At 42.9% G+C, this 11574-nt stretch overlaps 1 pseudogene; it reads left to right on the top strand.

Annotated features, from left to right (window-relative positions):
• Window positions 1–396: 396 nt before the first annotated feature.
• Window positions 397–1304, top strand: LOC121292371 (annotated as a pseudogene).
• Window positions 1305–11574: the final 10270 nt, after the last annotated feature.

Genomic DNA, 11574 nt, shown 5'->3' with positions numbered 1-11574 from the left:
TTCTCCTCAATGGCCTGGATCAACATTTCTCCCTCAACCAGCTTAATCAAAATGTACTATCTGGTCATTACTGACATGCTGTTTTTGGGAGCTTGCTGTGTGCAAATTGGTTCCTGTACTAACAATGTTGTACTTCAGAAGTATTTCATTGATGGTGAGGAGCTTTGAGACATTCTGGGACATGAGAGATGCTTTAGAGATACAAATCTACTTTCTCTACTTCCTATGCTGTTCAGTTCAATGATTCTATTATTGGATAAATTCCTTTCTGCAGGGGAAAAATTTTCAATAAAGAAGAATTAATAAACAAGCATCAGAACCACACACAGATAAAGTCCTCAGGAACTGATAAAAGAATATTTAATAGAAAAGGAAGTTACAGTATTGTGTTGAACAATGACCAACTGTTCTATCGACCACAGTATCCACCAAATCCTGTTTCCCACGGTCTACGTTGCTTCTTCATCATCAGCCTCCCGACTAATCTCCTGTCCCTGTATCACAGCTACCTGCAGATCAGACAGAGGAACGAGCTGGGAATCTATCTCTGTACTCTGAGCATCTCAGACCTGTTGTACCTCATTTCCTTGCTCTTCTGGGTTCAGTATATGCTACAGCACGATGACTGGGTCCACTCACGGGCACTCTGCATACTCAGTGGTCTGCTCCTCTACCAGAATATCTACATCAGCATTGGCTTCCTCTGCTTCATCTCCACTAATTGCTTCCTCGCTGTGGCCTACCCTCTGAAATTTAAATCCTTACACACCAGGAAGGCTGCAGTGTTCATCAGTGCTCTCATCTGGATCAAGGAGATTAATGTCTGCGGCTTTTACATACACTCCCAGGTTCTCAGTAAAGACAATAAGAATGACACCTTGTGTTTCGAACATTATCCTATGCAGTGGGAGGATAGATATTTAAATATTTACAATCTCTCTATTGGGTTCTTCCTCCCTTTGATTGTATTGATTTACTCTTACTATAAAGTGCTGACAGGTGTCCACAAAAGCCACGGGCTTGAAAGAGGGGGCAAATTAAGAATAAAAAAATTGGTGTCTGCATCCATCATCATTTTCCTGGTTTGTTTTGCTCCTTATCACATTCTCCTGATGATTCAGGCCATATTCGAGTATAAATGTAAATTTGCTGAGAGTGTTTTTGAGCTTTACCATTTTGGAGTTCTGCTGATGAGTTTAAACTGTCTGGCTGATCCTATGTTGTACTGTTTTATATCTCTGAGTTCACACGGCCCGTTAACTAGTCTCCTGGAACCTGTTCGAAAATTCCTTCCCTGCAGATAGAGAAAATAGTTCAAAGATGAAATCCCTAGCCAGAAATAATGTTGAACCTGCCTCTCAAGCTTATTTATCTTTGCCATTCTCCCTCACTTGTCTAGTTCCATAAATGCCAAATAGATGTAGAAGTAGGCCATTTGACCCCTCGAACCTGCTCTGCCATTCAGTGAGATCATGGCTGATCTGTTTGTATTTCAAGTTCTACAAACCCATCTACCCCCGATGACCTTTGATCGCCTTGCCTAACAGGAATCTATCTACCTCTGCCTTAAAGATATTAAGGGACACAGCTTCCACTGCCTTCTGAGACAGAAACGGCCCAATTGGCAGCGATTTTTCGTGGCCTGTCCAACCTCATGGGTGGCGGAGGGTCCAATTGCCCAGGCGGGCTTTACATTTTTGATGAAACCTCATCCAAGGACGGGATGAAATCTCCGTTAGGATTTAAAATACAATCAAATATCACACAGGCCAATGTGAGACAAAGTTTTTCCTTATCTCTGCCCTATAAGGGCAACGCCTAATCTTAGAGCTGTGCCCCCTACTTCTAGACTCACCCACAAGGGGTAACATCATTTCCATGTCAACCTTGTCAATATCATTCAGGATCTTATATCTTCAATCAAGTCACCCCTCACTCGTCTGAACTCCAGTGGAAAGAAGCCCAGTCTGGCCAACTCTTATGACCGATGCAGTTGATAAAGCGAAGTTATTTTAAAAAATCCCAGAGGGAAACTTTAAACAACTGTCATACCCTATTATTTTAAGTGTTATGTTTGAGATGCAACTCTAAATTCGGGAATCAGACCACTAATTCTCGAGGTTTTACATTAAACTAAATGAAATATTTTATTAATTTACATAGGTTAAAATATATGTACATGTGGCTACAAATTACTACTATCCCAACTTTTAACAAATTCTCAAACTAATATCCATTAAGGCAACAGCAAGCCATAGACTTAATCAAACACCAGGCAAAGCATTTTCACCGTATGAATTCAAAATGAGGCTCTTTTCTTTGTGGAGCCAATTGGAGGCCTGCAGCTGCCTTTTGGTCTTACATTGCCTCTGCCCTGCATACCCGCAAACTACTGAGGTTATACCTACCAGCCCCATTGAATGTTAATTCTCATTGTATCAACAGCCTCTTTGAACTTCACCTTTTAACAATGAAACCCCTTTCATAGTACCAATTTTATTGCTAACATAAACACATTGCTTGGTAGCTTCTAGAACGGCTTCAAAATTCACCCCAGTTATTGAATGTTCTATTCAAAAATTGCAAGTGCACACTATCTCCCTTCCATATCAAAAGTAGTACATGTCAAAGCACCCAGACCAGCTGGCTTTAATCCCATTAACAAAGGCCCGCAAACTAAGCCTCTATTTGAAAAGAAAAATATTTTCCAAAATATTATATACGTTAATAGCTCCATGACACCAACCTGTTCTCATAAGACAGCCCGCTCATTCCAGGTATCAATCTAGTAAATCCCTCTGAACCACCTCCAACATATTTACATCATTCCTTACATGACGAGACCAAAACTGCACACCGTATTCTAGATGCGATATCACCAATGGGCTGTATAAAAGAAGTATAACATCCTTACTTTGATGTTCAATTCCTCTCATAATGAAGGATAGCATTCCATTAGTCTTCTTAGTTACCTGCTGTACCTACATACTAACTTGTGACTCATGCACGAGAACATCTATATCTCTTTGTACCTTGGAATTCTGCAGTTGTTCCCCATTTAAGTAATGCTCTACTTTTTTATTCTTCCTGCCAAAGTGAACAACTTCACATTTTCCCACATTATACTCCATCTGCCAGGTTTCTGCAAACTCACTCAGCTTATCTATATCCATCTGCAAACTCCTTAAGTCTGCTTCTTCACAACAATGTTTCCTACCTATCTTTGTGTCAGCTGTAAATGTAGCTACCATGCCTTCACTTCCCTCAGCTCAGTCATTGATATAAATTGCAAAAGGTTGAGGCTCCAGCACAGACACCTGCAGGGCTCCACTCATCACATCCTGCCAATCAGACAAAGGCCCATTAATACATACTCTCTGTTTTCTGCCAACCAGCCAACCTTCTATCCAGGCTAATATATTACCCCCTACACCATGAGCTTTTATTTTCCACAATAATCTTTGGTGTGGCACCTTATCAAATGCCTTCTGGAAATCCAACCACAGCACGTCTACAGGTTTCCCTCTATCCCCAGCACAGGTTACTCCTTCATAGAGCTGTAATAAATTGGTTAAACATGATCTCCCTTTCACAAGTAATGTTTCCCAATTACCTTGTGTTTTTCTAAGTGCCCAGATTGCATTTAATTAGTTCCTATAACATTGTAAAACAACTCAATGGGCTTCACTGCAGTGTTATCAAACAAAATTTGACACCAATTCACAGAAGGAGGTGCTAATCAATCTTTGGGTGGTGAATCTTTGGAACTGTCAACCCTGGAGGACTGTGAGGCTCAGTCATTGAATATGCTTTAGGCAGAGATTGATAGAATTCCAGTTATTAATGACATCAAAGGGTTAGTGCAGGAAAATGGCATTGAGGTAGAAGATCATCCATGATCTAGATGAATGGTAAAGCAGGCTTGATGGGCTGAATGGCCTGTTCCTGCTTCAATTTTCTATCTTCCTATATCACGGGCCAGGAATAACAATGAGGCCATTAAGTTGTTATTGTCCGTCTTGTGCTATATTAAAACATTTTTACCCCTTCCTTGCCACCTCATCATTCCATTGGTATTCCTGTGGTACTTGACATGGAAATGTAGAAACAATTTAAGCTTGGCATGTCTCACTGTTTATTATATTTCTCTACCATCAAATGTTATCAATTGTTCACAAGGTTGATGTGTTTCAAAGAGATCAGATATTAAAAAGAAAACAATGGCATCTGAGTCTATCATCATTTTCCTGCTTTGTTCTGCTGCTTAGCACAATGTCCTCATGCTCTGAACCATTCTGTTGTCAGTCCTAAGATATTCGACGTGAATTTGTAGAAAGATTTTAATCCTGCTTGACTCACCTCAATTTTAACATCTCTCCAACTTCTATTGAGATAGACAAGGTGATGGGGAGTCAAACAATGGGACAACATTGAGTATGAAGCTCCATCTTCTGACAGCTGGAGGGACTGACACCTCTCTGATAAAGTCCAACCACACAATCATCAAGTGACGTTTAGCTTCAGTCTAACCAGTGAGTACATTGTGTGCATTGAGACACACTGCCCACTCTGAAATGTGTTTGGCAATTGACAGCATTTACCAGCAGAAGTTATCAACTCAGGATTGAGTTTCTAACCGGCTTAAATGGCTTATTCCAGTTTTGTGACTTTCCAATCCATCTTCGAGTTTTTCTGCTCCCATATTTTAATCAGTCTCAGGAGTCACAAAAGTCTCTGTTCTGTCTCCAGTGTGTTCACAAACCACAGCATCAAGGTGAGATGATCAGAAATAATGAACAGGACAGAATCTGATCTCGTTACTCTTCAGATAACTGAACAAAGTTAAAAGTATTTGTACCAAGCTAAGTTTAAGAAAGGAAACAAAGAAAGAGATTACATTTCTATAGCAACTATCATAACCTCAGGATGTGCCAAAGATCTTTATAGCTGATGAAGTATTTTTGAAGTATAGTTACTGCTGTAATCTAGGAAACTTGGCTGCCAATATGAGCACAGCAAGCTTCCACAAACAACAATATGATCCATAACAAATAATCATGTAATGTGTACCCAACAAAGCAACATTATCTCCTCCCAATCAATCCCACATCATCATCAAACACACAGACTTATGGAGATATTTTATCACCTTTCTGGCCTCACATCTGGCTAGCTCTCTTTCTCCTCCTGTTCTACAACTCTCCCCGATATCTGAGCCACTTTCAATCCTGGTCTCTTGAGCCTCCCTGATTTCCATCAATCCATAGCAACTGCCCTGCCGAGAGCTACCTGGGCCCTGAACTTTGAAATAGCCACTCTACCTACCTCCCTCATTAATGAGGCAGCTTAAAACTTACCACTTGGGCTAACATTTTGCTCACTTGTCCTTATCTCTCCTTATGCAGCTCAGTGTCAAATCTTGTTTGATAGTCACTCTTGTGAAATGCCTTTAAACAAACTAACTACAGAAGCTTGACCATTCTAACCAGTATGAATTGAAAATTGTGAAAAGTAGTAAGAGGACAAATGCTTCTTCTCAGCATGCTTAAAAATTAACCTGCTGAACTGTGAAACAAAACAATGTTAGAACCATAGAAAAGTTACAGCACAGAAGGGGACCTTACAGACCATCATGTCCTTGCCAGCCTGAGGACACCCAGGTGCCCTTTCTAATCCCACCTTCCTGCATCTGGCCCATAGCCCTGCAGCTTACAGCACTTAACGTGCAGATCCAGGTACTTTTTAAAAGAGTTTAAAGTTTCTGCCTCTACCACCAACTTGGGCAGCGAATTCCAGACACCCACTACACTCTGCGTAAAAAAGTTTTTCCTCATGTCCCCCCTACACCTTCTGCCACTTATCTTGAATCTATGTCCCCTGGTTCTAGAATTCTCCATCAAGGGAAACAATTTTATCCTGTCCACTCTATCTATTCCTCTCATAATTTTGTACACCTCAATTAAGTCACCTCTCCGCCTTCTTTGTTCTAAGGAAAATAACCCCAGCCTATCCAATCTCTCCTCGTAGCTACACTTTTCTAACCCTGGCAACATTCTTGTAAATGTTGCTGTTGGAAAGAAACAGAGGTAGTGATGGTGAAGAGAGACATTGGGACTTGGATCTATCAGGGGCAGAACTTGGAGAACGTAGAAATTAGCTAAGATGAGTTGAGTGTCCTGTTGACCACATCAGCAAATGTCTTTCTCTGGAGGGTTGATCACAAGAAGCTTCATGTGATGGGAAATTACCGAAAGACAGTTAGAGAAAGATTGACAAATTTGGGGTGGGTTCAAACTGTACGGTTTTACCAAAGAGCTCATCATATGATTGGACGTTTTGGTTGAGGCAGAAAGTTCAGAGGGCAATGCCAGGACACTGAATAGGCTCATGAGGGGAGGTGGGGTTGGAGAACGAGGCACATGGCTTGATGAAAATTGATCAGGGCTGTCGGCATTTAGTGCAGAGGATCATCCGCCTCCACATCTCAGGGGATTCTGAGTCTGGATCCCTCCAATAGAAACCATATCCGCTACATTGCAACATCTGACAGATTCCATTTACACCGGGACTCCCAGCGCACTTTGATAACAACCCCGTTTTTACACAGGCCTGTAAATTGAGGAAGATTTACATAAGCTAGGCTTGCACACAAAGGCTGCTAGAAGTGTGTTACTCTGCTCCATAAAAAGCAAGAACCTTGCTCAATTAATAATCCTTAGATCGTTGGATCTATTAGCCAATGTTATGAAAGGATATGGAATCAAGGCAGGGGAATGAAGTTGGGAGACAGGTCTCATGATCTCAGTGAATGGTGGAACAGATTTGTAATGTAGTAAAATGTTGACCAACAGCTGAAGGGAATGTGGCACAGCAACTCCAGAAAGTCTCTGATTATAAATCGATGATGTTAAAATAAGTCATTATACAGAAAATAAAAGGACAAAACTGCAGGTGCTGGAAATCTGAAATAAAACCAGGAAGTCATTACACAGGCTTTGTATTTTCAGCCGGATATATACTCAGCACTGTGAGATATACCCAGCACTGTGAGATATCCCCAGCACTGTGAGATATCCCTAGCTCCGTGAGATATCCCCAGTGCTGTGAGATATCCCTAGCTCCGTGAGATATCCCCAGTGCTGTGAGATATCCCAAGTGCTGTGAGATATACCCAGCACTGTGAGATTTACCCAGCATTGTTAGATATACTCAGCATTGTGAGATATACCCAGCATTTTGAGCTATCCCCAGCACTGTGAGATACACCCAGCATTGTGAGATACACCCAGCATTGTGAGATAAACCCAGCATTGTGAGATACACAGCATTGAGAGATATATCCAGAGGAATAGCTAGGCTTGGGCTGACAGGTGGCAAGTAACATCCATGCCACACAAGTGCCAGACACTAACCATATCCAACAAGGGAGAATCCAACCAACACCTCTTGACAATCAGTGGCATTATGATTGCTAAGTCCCTCATTATCAACATCCTGGGGTTACCATTGAACAGAAACTGAACTGGTCTAGCCATATAAATTCTGTGGCTACAAAAGCAGGTCAGAGGCTAGGAGTGCGAGAGAAGTCAGGAGTTGAAGTGAAGCGTGAGAGGAATCGGGAGGTGAAGGTGCTGGGAAAGCAGGGTGACTGACAGAGTTTGGTGAGGAGGGAATGAGGTGATCCTTTGAGCGCCGTGAGTATGGCCGGGTAAGCAGTACTACTTTTATTGCTAATAGTGTTTAAAGTCTTAATTTGTGGTTCATCGCTTGTACAGGCTATATTCTGTAACAATGGGGAGCAGGGAAGAAGGGCCCAAGATAATTTGATATTCATTGATATTAAGTATCTTCCAAAAGGTTTAATTGAACTTAAAGGAGTAAGTCATGGCAGGAGAGCTCTGACCCATGGTGCACTCCTCCTGCTGTCTGAGGGAAGCAGGGAACATTTCCAGTGTCCGGGGCAAGCTTATGTGTGGGAACTGTCTCCAGCTGCAGCTCCTGGAAGCCCAGGCTTTGGAGATGGAGCAGCGGCTGGGGACACTGTGGAGCGTCCGCAAGGTGGGGACTATCATAGATACCATGTATAGAGAGGTGATCACATCGCAGGCTAAGAGTCCACAGGCAGGAAGGGAATGGGTGACCACCAGGCAGAGCAAGAAGTCTATACCACTTTGGATACTGTTGAGGGGAATGGCCTCTCAGGGGAAAGCAGCAACAGCCAAATTCGTTGCACCACCTTTGGCTCTGCTGCACAGGGGAGGTGTAAAAAGTGTAGGAATGCAATGGGTATAGGGGATTCAACTGTAAGCGGAATAGATAGGCATTTCTGTGGCCGCAAACGAGACTCCAGGATGGTATGTTGCCTCCCTGGTGCTAGGGTCAAGGAAGTCTCAGATCGGCTACAGGACATTCTGAAGGGGGAGGGTGAACAGCCAGTGGTTGTGGTACACGTTGGTACAAACTATATAGGTAAAAAAAGGCATGAGGTGCTAAAAGCAGAATATAGGGAGTTAGGAAGTAAGTTGAAAAGTAGGACCTCAAAGGTAGTGATCTTAGGATTATTACCAGTGCCACTTGCTAGTCAGAGTAGAAATAGCAGAATATATCAGATGAATACATAGCTGAAGAGGTGGTGTGAGGGGGAGGGTTTCAGATTCCTGGGAGATTGGGACCGGTTCTGGGGGAGGTGGGACCAGTACAAACTGGACGGGTTACACTTGGTCAGTATCGGGACTGATGTCCTAGGGGGGATATTTGCTCGAGTGGTTGGGGAGAATTTAAACTAAAATAGCAGAGGGATGGGAACCTATGCAAGGAGTCAGAGGAACGGGAATCAAGGACAAGAACAAAAGATAGAAAGGGGAATAAGAAAAATGATAGGCAGAGAAATCAAGGGCAAGAATCAAACAGGGCCTCAGTGAAAAATAGTGGGAACGGGACAAGTAATGTTAAAAAGACAAGCCTTAACGCTTTGTGCCTTAACGCGAGGAGCATTCACAATAAAGTGGATGAATTAACCATGCAAATAGATGTAAGCAGGTATGATATAGTCGGGATTACGGAGACGTGGCTGCAGTGTGACCTGGGATGGGAACTGAACATCCAGAGGTATTCAGTATTTAGGAAGCACAGACAAAAAGGAAAAGGCGGTGGAGTTGCATTGCTGGTTAAAGAGGAAATTAATACAATAGTGAGGAAAGTTGTTAGCTCCGACAATGTGGAATCTGTATGGGTAGAGCTGAGAAACAATAAGGGGCTAAAAACATTAGTGGGGGTTGTATATAAACCCCTCCAAACTGTAGTGGTGATGTTGGGAATGGCATTAAACAGGAAATTAGAGACACGTGCAATTATGGAACATCTGTAATAGATGACTTTAATATACATATAGATTGGGCAAATCAAATTAGTAACAATACCGTAGAGGGGGAATTCATGTAGTGTATATTGGGTATTTTTCTGGACTAATAAGTTGAGGAAGCAACCAGAGAACAGGTCATCCTAGACTGGATATTGGGTAATGAGAAAGGAATAATTGGCAATCTAGTTGTGCAAGGACCCTTGGGGATGAGCGATCATAATAAGTTGGAATTCTTCATCAAGATGGAGAGTGACGTAGTTGATTCTGAGACCAGGGTCCTGAATCTTAATAAGGAAACTACGATGGTATGAGGTGCCAGTTGACTATGATGAATTGGGAAACGTTACTTCATAGCCAGGGGATTCGAGTACATGAACAGGGATGTCTTGATGCAATTGTACAGGGCCTTGGTGAGACCACACCTGGAATATTGTGTGCAGTTTTGGTCTCCCTATTTGAGGAAGGATGTACTTGCTATAGGGGGAGTGCAGCGAAGGTTTACCCGACTGATTCCTGGGATGGTGAGACGGATATATGAGGAGAGATTGAATCGGTTAGGATTATGTTTGTTGGAGTTCAGAAGAATGAGGGGGATCTCATAGAAACCTATAAAGTTCCAACAGGGCTAGATAGGTTAGATGCAAGAAGGATGTTCCCAATGGTGGTGGAGTCCAGAATCAGGGGTCACAGTCTGAGGATACGGGGTAGACCATTTAGAACGGAGATGAGGAAAAATTTCTTCACCCAGAGAGTGGCGAGCCTGTGGAATTTGTTACCACAGAAAGTAGTTAACACCAAAACATTGTATGTTTTCAAGAAGGAGTTAGATGTAGCTCTTGGGGCGAAAGGGATCAAAGGGTATGGGAGAAAGCGGGAGAAGGCTATTGAGTTGGATGACCATGATCATAATGAATGGTGGAGCAGGCTCAAAGGGCCAAATGGCCTCCTCCTGCATAAACATAGAATTGTTTATGTTTATCCCTTGACATCAAGGCTGCATTTGACTGAATGTGGCATCAAGGAGCCCTCGCAAAACTGAAATCAATGGGAATCAGGGGGAAAACTCTCCACTGGTTGGAGTGATACCTAGCACAAAGGAAGATGGTTGTGGTTGTTGGAGGTCAGTCATCTCAGCTCCAGGACATCACTGCAGGTGTTCCTCAGGGTAGTGTCCTTGGCCCAACCATCTTCAGCTTCTTCATCAACGACCTTCATTCCCTTATAAGGTCAGAAGTGGGGATGTTCGCTGATGATTGCACAATGTTCAGCACCATTCACAACCCATCAGACACTGAAGCAGCCCATGTCCAAATGCAGTAAGCCCTGGACAATAGCAAGGCTTGGGCTGACAAGTGGCAGGTGACAGTCACGCCACACAAGTGTCAGGCAATGACCATCTCCAACAAGAGAGAGTCTAACCATTGCCCCCCTTGATGTTCAGTGGCATTACCATCACTGAATCTCCTACTATCAACATACTGGAGTGTTAACATTGACTAGAAACTGAACTGGACTAGCTATATAAATACTGTGGCTACAAGAGCAGGTCAGAGGCTAGGAATCCTGCGATGAGTAACTCATCTCCTGACTCCCCAAAGCCTGTCCACCATCTATTGGCAAAAGTCAGGAATGTGATGGAATACTCCCCACTTGCCTGGATGAGTGCAGCTCCCACACAACTCAAGAAGCTTGACACATCTAGGACAAAGCAGTCAGCATAATTATCACCACACCCACAAATGTTCACTCCCTCCACCACCGATACACAGTAACAGCAGTGTGTATCACCTACAAGATGCACTGCAGAAATTCACCAAGGCTCCTTCGACAGCACCTTCCAAACCCATGTCCACTACCATCTAGAAGGACAAGGGCAGCAGATAGATGGGAACACTGCTACCTGGAAGTTCCCCTCCAAATCATTTACCACCTGACTTGGAAATATATTAACATTCCTTCACTGTCACTGGGTCAAAATCCTGGAACTCCTTCCTAACAGCATTTTGGGTGTACCTACACCACATAGACTGCAGCGGTTCAAGAAGGGAGCTCACCATTGCCTTCTCAAGGGCAACAAGGGATGGGCAATAATTGCTGGCCTAACCAGTGAAGCCCACATCCTGTGAATGAATAAAAAACAATCTTACAGACATTGAGTTTTGATGTTGCCTTTTGTCCAGGGTGAAACAGAGACACAGGCTGGCTGGAATTCT

Source organism: Carcharodon carcharias, chromosome 20 (assembly GCF_017639515.1).
Source record: "Carcharodon carcharias isolate sCarCar2 chromosome 20, sCarCar2.pri, whole genome shotgun sequence".
Lineage (NCBI taxonomy): Eukaryota > Metazoa > Chordata > Chondrichthyes > Lamniformes > Lamnidae > Carcharodon > Carcharodon carcharias.
This window is presented reverse-complemented; position numbering and strand designations above follow the sequence as displayed.